Source organism: Aegilops tauschii, chromosome 3, assembly GCF_002575655.3.
Source record: "Aegilops tauschii subsp. strangulata cultivar AL8/78 chromosome 3, Aet v6.0, whole genome shotgun sequence".
NCBI lineage: Eukaryota > Viridiplantae > Streptophyta > Magnoliopsida > Poales > Poaceae > Aegilops > Aegilops tauschii.
The window spans coordinates 618,380,538-618,389,898 of record NC_053037.3 but is presented as its reverse complement, the minus strand read 5'-3'; positions in this window follow the sequence as shown (position 1 = coordinate 618,389,898).

Here is a 9,361-nt window from a genome sequence, read left to right as displayed (position 1 = left end):
TGAGCATATACTCAAAATGTCTGGGTATAATAATCACTTGATTCAACTGGGAGTTAATCTTCCGGATGATTGCGTCATTGACAGAATTCTTCAATCACTGCCACCAAGCTACAAGAGTTTCATGATGAACTATAATATGCAAGGATGGTTAAGATGATTCCCGAGCTCTTCGCAATGCTAAAGGCTGCGGAGGTAGAAATCAAAAAGGAGCATCAAGTGTTGATGGTCAATAAGACCACTAGTTTCAAGAAAAAGGGTAAAGGGAAGAAGAAGGGGAACTTCAAGAAGAACAGCAAACAAGTTGCTGCTCAGGAGAAGAAACCCAAGTCTGGACCTAAGCCTGAGGCTGAGTGCTTCTACTGCAAGCAGACTGGTCACTGGAAGCGGAACTGCCCCAAGTATTTGGCGGATAAGAAGGATGGCAAGGTGAACAAAGGTATATGTGATATACATGTTATTGATGTGTACCTTACTAATGCTCGCAGTAGCACCTGGGTATTTGATACTGGTTCTGTTGCTAATATTTGTAACTCGAAACAGGGGCTACGGATTAAGCGAAGATTGGCTAAGGACGAGGTGACGATGCGCGTGGGAAATGGTTCCAAAGTCGATGTGATCGCGGTCGGCACGCTACCTCTACATCTACCTCCGGGATTAGTTTTAGACCTAAATAATTGTTATTTGGTGCCAGCGTTAAGCATGAACATTATATCTGGATCTTGTTTGATGCGAGACGGTTATTCATTTAAATCAGAGAATAATGGTTGTTCTATTTATATGAGTAATATCTTTTATGGCCATGCACCCTTGAAGAGTGGTCTATTTTTGTTGAATCTCGATAGTAGTGATACACATATTCATAATATTGAAGCCAAAAGATGCAGAGTTGATAATGATAGTGCAACTTATTTGTGGCACTGCCGTTTAGGTCATATCGGTGTAAAGCGCATGAAGAAACTCCATACTGATGGACTTTTGGAACCACTTGATTATGAATCACTTGGTACTTGCGAACCGTGCCTCATGGGCAAGATGACTAAAACACCGTTCTCCGAAACTATGGAGAGAGCAACAGATTTGTTGGAAATCATACATACAGATGTATGTGGTCCGATGAATATTGAGGCTCGTGGCGGATATCGTTATTTTCTCACCTTCACAGATGATTTGAGCAGATATGGGTATATCTACTTAATGAAACATAAGTCTGAAACATTTGAAAAGTTCAAAGAATTTCAGAGTGAAGTTGAAAATCATCGTAACAAGAAAATCAAATTTCTACGATCTGATCGTGGAGGAGAATATTTGAGTTATGAGTTTGGTCTTCATTTGAAACAATGCGGAATAGTTTCGCAACTCACGCCACCCGGAACACCACAGCGTAATGGTGTGTCCGAACGTCGTAATCGTACTTTACTAGATATGGTGCGATCTATGATGTCTCTTACTGATTTACCGCTATCGTTTTGGGGTTATTCTTTAGAGACGGCTGCATTCACGTTAAATAGGGCACCATCAAAATCCGTTGAGACGACGCCTTATGAACTGTGGTTTGGCAAGAAACCAAAGTTGTCGTTTCTTAAAGTTTGGGGCTGCGATGCTTATGTGAAAAAACTTCAACCTGATAAGCTCGAACCCAAATTGGAGAAATGCGTCTTCATAGGATACCCAAAGGAAACTATTGGGTACACCTTCTATCACAGATCCGAAGGCAAAACTTTTGTTGCTAAATTCGGAAATTTTCTGGAGAAGGAGTTTCTCTCGAAAGAAGTGAGTGGGAGGAAACTAGAACTTGATGAGGTAACTGTACCTGCTCCCTTATTGGAAAGTAGTTCATCACAGAAACCAGTTTCTGTGACACCTACGCCAATTAGTGAGGAAGTTAATGATGATGATCATGAAACTTCAGATCAAGTTATTACTGAACCTCGTAGATCAACCAGAGTAAGATCCGCACCAGAGTGGTACGGTAATCCTGTTCTGGAGGTTATGTTACTAGACCATGACGAACCTAAGAACTATGAAGAAGCGATGGTGAGCCCAGATTCCGCAAAATGGCTTGAGGCCATGAAATCCGAGATGGGATCCATGTATGAGAACAAAGTATGGACTTTGGTTGACTTGCCCGATGATCGGCAAGCCATTGAAAATAAATGGATCTTCAAGAAGAAGACTGACGCTGACGGTAATGTTACTGTCTATAAAGCTCGACTTGTTGCGAAAGGTTTTCGACAAGTTCAAGGGATTGACTACGATGAGACCTTCTCACCCGTAGCGATGCTTAAGTCTGTCCGAATAATGTTAGCAATTGCCGCATTTTATGATTATGAAATTTGGCAAATGGATGTAAAAACTGCATTCCTGAATGGATTTCTGGAAGAAGAGTTGTATATGATGCAACCAGAAGGTTTTGTCGATCCAAAGGGAGCTAACAAAGTGTGCAAGCTCCAGCGATCCATTTATGGACTGGTGCAAGCCTCTCGGAGTTGGAATAAACGCTTTGATAGTGTGATCAAAGCATTTGGTTTTGTACAGACTTTTGGGGAAGCCTGTATTTACAAGAAAGTGAGTGGGAGCTCTGTAGCATTTCTGATATTATATGTGGATGACATATTGCTGATCGGAAATGATATAAAATTTCTGGATAGCATAAAGCGATACTTGAATAAGAGTTTTTCAATGAAAGACCTCGGTGAAGCTGCTTATATATTGGGCATCAAGATCTATAGAGATAGATCAAGACGCTTAATTGGACTTTCACAAAGCACATACCTTGACAAAGTTTTGAAGAAGTTCAAAATGGATCAAGCAAAGAAAGGGTTCTTGCCTGTGTTACAAGGTGTGAAGTTGAGTAAGACTCAATGCCCGACCACTGCAAAAGATAGAGAGAAGATGAAAGATGTTCCCTATGCTTCAGCCATAGGCTCTATCATGTATGCAATGCTGTGTACCAGACCTGATGTGTGCCTTGCTATAAGTCTAGCAGGGAGGTACCAAAGTAATCCAGGAGTGGATCACTGGACAGCGGTCAAGAACATCCTGAAATACCTGAAAAGGACAAAGGATATGTTTCTCGTTTATGGAGGTGACAAAGAGCTAGTCGTAAATGGTTACGTCGATGCAAGCTTTGACACTGATCCAGACGATTCTAAATCGCAAACCAGATACGTGTTTACATTGAACGCTGGAGCTGTCAGTTGGTGCAGTTCTAAACAAAGCGTCGTGGCGGGATCTACGTGTGAAGCGGAGTACATAGCTGCTTTGGAAGCAGCAAATGAAGGAGTCTGGATGAAGGAGTTCATATCCGATCTAGGTCTCATACCTAGTACATCGGGTCCAATGAAAATCTTTTGTGACAATACTGGTGCAATTGCCTTGGCGAAGGAATCCAGATTTCACAAGAGAACCAAGCACATCAAGAGACGCTTCAATTTCATCCGGGATTTAGTCCAGGTGGGAGACATAGAAATTTGCAAGATACATACGGATCTGAATGTTGCAGACCCGTTGACTAAGCCTCTTCCACGAGCAAAACATGATCAGCACCAAGGCTCCATGGGTGTAAGAATCATTACTGTGTAATCTAGATTATTGACTCTAGTGCAAGTGGGAGACTGAAGGAAATATGCCCTAGAGGCAATAATAAAGTTATTATTTATTTCCTTATTTCATGATAAATGTTTATTATTCATGCTAGAATTGTATTAACCGGAAACAAAATACTTGTGTGAATACATAGACAAACAGAGTGTCACTAGTATGCCTCTACTTGACTAGCTCGTTGATCAAAGATGGTTATGTTTCCTAGCCATAGACATGAGTTGTCATTTGATTAACGCGATCACATTATTAGGAGAATGATGTGATTGACTTGACCCATTCCGTTAGCTTAGCACTTGATCGTTTAGTATGTTGCTATTGCTTTCTTCATGACTTATACATGTTCCTATGACTATGAGATTATGCAACTCCCGTTTACCGGAGGAACACTTTGTGTGCTACCAAACGTCACAACGTAACTGGGTGATTATAAAGGTGCTCTACAGGTGTCTCCGAAGGTACTTGTTGGGTTGGCGTATTTCGAGATTAGGATTTGTCACTCCGATTGTCGGAGAGGTATCTCTGGGCCCTCTCGGTAATGCACATCACTTAAGCCTTGCAAGCATTGCAACTAAAGAGTTTGTTGCAAGATGATGTATTACGGAACGAGTAAAGAGACTTGCCAGTAACGAGATTGAACTAGGTATTGAGATACCGACGATCGAATCTCGGTCAAGTAACATACCGATGACAAAGGGAACAACGTATGTTGTTATGCGGTCTGACCGATAAAGATCTTCATAGAATATGTGGGAGCCAATATGAGCATCCAGGTTCCGCTATTGGTTATTGACCGGAGACATGTCTCGGTCATGTCTACATAGTTCTCGAACCCGTAGGGTCGGCACGCTTAACGTTACGATGACAGTTATATTATGAGTTTATATGTTTTGATGTACCGAAGGTTGTTCGGAGTCCCGGATGTGATCACGGACATGACGAGGAGTCTCGAAATGGTCGAGACATAAAGATTGATATATTGGACGACTATATTCGGACACCGGAAATGTTCCGGGTGATTTCGGAGAAAACCGGAGTGCCGGAGGGTTACCGGAACCCCCCCGGGAGAAGTAATGGGCCTTATGGGCCTTAGTGAAGAGAGAGAGAGGGGCAGCCAGGAGGGGCCGCGCGCCCCCTCCCCCTCTGGTCCGAATTGGACTAGGATAGGGGGGGCGGCGCCCCCCTTCCCTTCTCCCTCTCCCCCTTCCTTTCCCCCTTCCTAGTAGGAGTAGGAAAGAGGGGAGTCCTACTCCTACTAGGAGGAGGACTCCTCCTCCTGGCGCGCCAACAAGGTCCGGCCGGCCTCCCCCTTGCTCCTTTATATACGGGGGCAGGGGGCACCCCATAGACAACAATTGATCTATTGATCTCTTAGCCGTGTGCGGTGCCCCCCTCCACCATATTACACCTCGATAATATCGTAGCGGTGCTTAGGCGAAGCCCTGCGTCGGTAGAACATCATCATCGTCACCACGCCGTTGTGCTGACGAAACTCTCCCTCAACACTCGGCTGGATCGGAGTTCGAGGGACGTCATCGAGCTGAACGTGTGCTGAACTCGGAGGTGCCGTGCGTTCGGTACTTGATCGGTCGGATCGTGAAGACGTACAACTACATCAACCGCGTTGTGTTAACGCTTCCGCTTTTGGTCTACGAGGGTACGTGGACAACACTCTCCCCTCTCGTTGCTATGCATCACCATGATCTTGCGTGTGCGTAGGAAATTTTTTGAAATTACTACGTTACCCAACAGTAATTTCAAAAAAATTCCTACGCACACGCAAGATCATGGTGATGCATAGCAACGAGAGGGGAGAGTGTTGTCCACGTACCCTCGTAGACCGAAAGCGGAAGCGTTAGCACAACGCGGTTGATGTAGTCGTACGTCTTCACGATCCGACCGATCAAGTACCGAACGCACGGCACCTCCGAGTTCAGCACACGTTCAGCCCGATGACGTCCCTCGAAGTCCGATCCAGCCGAGTGTTGAGGGAGAGTTTCGTCAGCACAACGGCGTGGTGACAATGATAATGTTCTACCGACTTAGGGCTTCGCCTAAGCACCACTACAGTATTATCGAGGTGGACTATGGTGGAGGGGGGCACCGCACACGGCTAAAAGATCAAATCAATTGTTGTGTCTTTGGGGTGCCCCTGCCCCCGTATATAAAGGAGCAAGGGGGAGGTGCGGCCGACCAGGAGGAGGCGCGCCATGAGGAGTCCTACTCCCACCGGGAGTAGGACTCCCTCCCTTCCTTGTTGGATTAGGAGAAGGGGGGAAGGAGGAAGAGGAGAAGAAGGAAAGGGGGGCGCCGCCCCCCCCTCCTTGTCCAATTCGGACTAGAGGGGGAGGGGGCGCACGGCCTGCCCTGGCCGCCCCTCCTCTTCTCGAATAAGGCCCACTATGGCCCATTAAACCCCCGGGGGGTTCTGGTAACCCCTCCGGTACTCCGGTAAAATCCCGATTTCACCCGGAACACTTCCGATATCCAAATATAGGCTTCCAATATATCAATCTTCATGTCTCGACCATTTCGAGACTCCTCGTCATGTCCGTGACCACATCTGGGACTCCGAACAACCTTTGGTACATGAAAACTCATAAACTCATAATTAACTATCATCGAAACTTTAAGCGTGCGGACCCTACGGGTTCGAGAACTATGTAGACATGACCAAGACACGTCTCCGGTCAATAACCAATAGCGGAACCTGGATGCTCATATTGGCTCCCACATATTCTACGAAGATCTTTATCGGTCAAACCGCATAACAACATACGTTGTTCCCTTTGTCATCGGTATGTTACTTGCCCGAGATTCGATCGTCGGTGTCTCAATACCTAGTACCGGCAAGTCTCTTTACTCGTTCTGTAATACATCATCCCGCAACTAACTCATTAGTTGCAATGCTTGCAAGGCTTAAGTGATGTGCATTATCGAATGGGCCCAAAGATACCTCTCCGACAATCGGAGTGACAAATCCTAATCTCGAAATACGCCAACCCAACAGGTACCTTCGGAGACACCTGTAGAGCACCTTTATAATCACCCAGTTATGTTGTGACATTTGGTAGCACACAAAGTGTTCCTCCGGTAAACGGGAGTTGCATAATCTCATAGTCATAGGAACATGTATAAGTCATGAAGAAAGCAATAGCATCATACTAAACGATCGAGTGCTAAGCTAACGGAATGGGTCAAGTCAATCACATCATTCTCCTAATGATGTGATCCCATTAATCATATGACAACCCATGTCTATGGCTAGGAAACATAACCATCTTTGATCAACGAGCTAGTCAAGTAGAGGCATACTAGTGACACTCTGTTTGTCTATGTATTCACACAAGTATTATGTTTCCTGTTAATACAATTCTAGCATGAATAATAAACATTTATCATGATATAAGGAAATAAATAATAACTTTATTATTGCCTCTAGGGCATATTTCCTTCAGTCACCCACTTGCACTAGAGTCAATAATCTAGATTACACAGTAATGATTCTAACACCCATGGAGTCTTGGTGCTGATCATGTTTTGCTCGTGGAAGAGGCTTAGTCAACGGGTCTGCAACATTCAGATCCGTATGTATCTTGCAAATTTCTATGTCTCCCACCTGGACTAAATCCCGGATGGAATTGAAGCGTCTCTTGATGTGCTTGGTTCTCTTGTGAAATCTGGATTCCTTCGCCAAGGCAATTGCACCAGTATTGTCACAAAAGATTTTCATTGGACCCGATGTACTAGGTATGAGACCTAGATCGGATATGAACTCCTTCATCCAGACTCCTTCATTTGCTGCTTCCAAAGCAGCTATGTACTCCGCTTCACACGTAGATCCCGCCACGATGCTTTGTTTAGAACTGCACCAACTGACAGCTCCACCGTTCAATGTAAACACGTATCCGGTTTGCGATTTAGAATCGTCCGGATCAGTGTCAAAGCTTGCATCGACGTAACCATTTACGACTAGCTCTTTGTCACCTCCATAAACGAGAAACATATCCTTAGTCCTTTTCAGGTATTTCAGGATGTTCTTGACCGCTGTCCAGTGATCCACTCCTGGATTACTTTGGTACCTCCCTGCTAGACTTAGCAAGGCACACATCAGGTCTGGTACACAGCATTGCATACATGATAGAGCCTATGGCTGAAGCATAGGGAACATCTTTCATCTTCTCTCTATCTTCTGCAGTGGTCGGGCATTGAGTCTTACTCAACTTCACACCTTGTAACACAGGCAAGAACCCTTTCTTTGCTTGATCCATTTTGAACTTCTTCAAAACTTTGTCAAGGTATGTGCTTTGTGAAAGTCCAATTAAGCGTCTTGATCTATCTCTATAGATCTTGATGCCCAATATATAAGCAGCTTCACCGAGGTCTTTCATTGAAAAACTCTTATTCAAGTATCGCTTTATGCTATCCAGAAATTTTATATCATTTCCAATCAGCAATATGTCATCCACATATAATATCAGAAATGCTACAGAGCTCCCACTCACTTTCTTGTAAATACAGGCTTCCCCAAAAGTCTGTACAAAACCAAATGCTTTGATCACACTATCAAAGCGTTTATTCCAACTCCGAGAGGCTTGCACCAGTCCATAAATGGATCGCTGGAGCTTGCACACTTTGTTAGCTCCCTTTGGATCGACAAAACCTTCTGGTTGCATCATATACAACTCTTCTTCCAGAAATCCATTCAGGAATGCAGTTTCTACATCCATTTGCCAAATTTCATAATCATAAAATGCGGCAATTGCTAACATGATTCGGACAGACTTAAGCATCCCTACGGGTGAGAAGGTCTCATCATAGTCAATCCCTTGAACTTGTCGAAAACCTTTCTCAACAAGTCGGGCTTTATAGACAGTAACATTACCGTTAGCGTCAGTCTTCTTCTTGAAGATCCATTTATTCTCAATGGCCTGCCGATCATCGGGAGAGTCAACCAAAGTCCGCACTTTGTTCTCATACATGGATCCCATCTCAGATTTCATGGCCTCAAGCCATTTTGCGAAATCTGGGCTCACCATCGCTTCTTCATAGTTCCTAGGTTCGTCATGGTCTTGTAACATAACCTCCAGAACAGGATTACCGTACCACTCTGGTGCGGATCTTACTCTGGTTGACCTACGAGGTTCAGTAACAACTTGATCTGAAGTTCCATGATCATCATCATTAACTTCCTCACTAATTGGTATAGACGTCACAGGAACCGGTTTCAGTGATGAACTACTTTCCAATAAGGGAGCAAGTACGGTTACCTCATCAAGTTCTACTTTCCTTCCACTCACTTCTTTCGAGAGAAACTCCTTCTCTAGAAAGGATCCATTCTTAGCAATGAAAGTCTTGCCTTCGGATCTGTGATTGAAGGTGTACCCAACAGTCTCTTTTGGGTATCCTATGAAGACACATTTCTCTGATTTGGGTTCGAGCTTATCAGGTTGAAGCTTTTTCACATAAGCATCGCAGCCCCAAACTTTAAGAAATGACAACTTTGGTTTCTTGCCAAACCACAGTTCATAAGGCGTCGTCTCAACGGATTTTGATGGTGTCCTATCTAACGTGAATGAGGCCGTCTCTAAAGCATAACCCCAAGACGATAGCGGTAAATCAGTAAGAGACATCATAGATCGCACCATATCTAGTAAAGTACGATTACGACGTTCGGACACACCATTACGCTGTGGTGTTCCGGGTGGCGTGAGCTGCGAAACTATTCCGCATTGTTTCAAATGTAGACCAAACTCGTAAC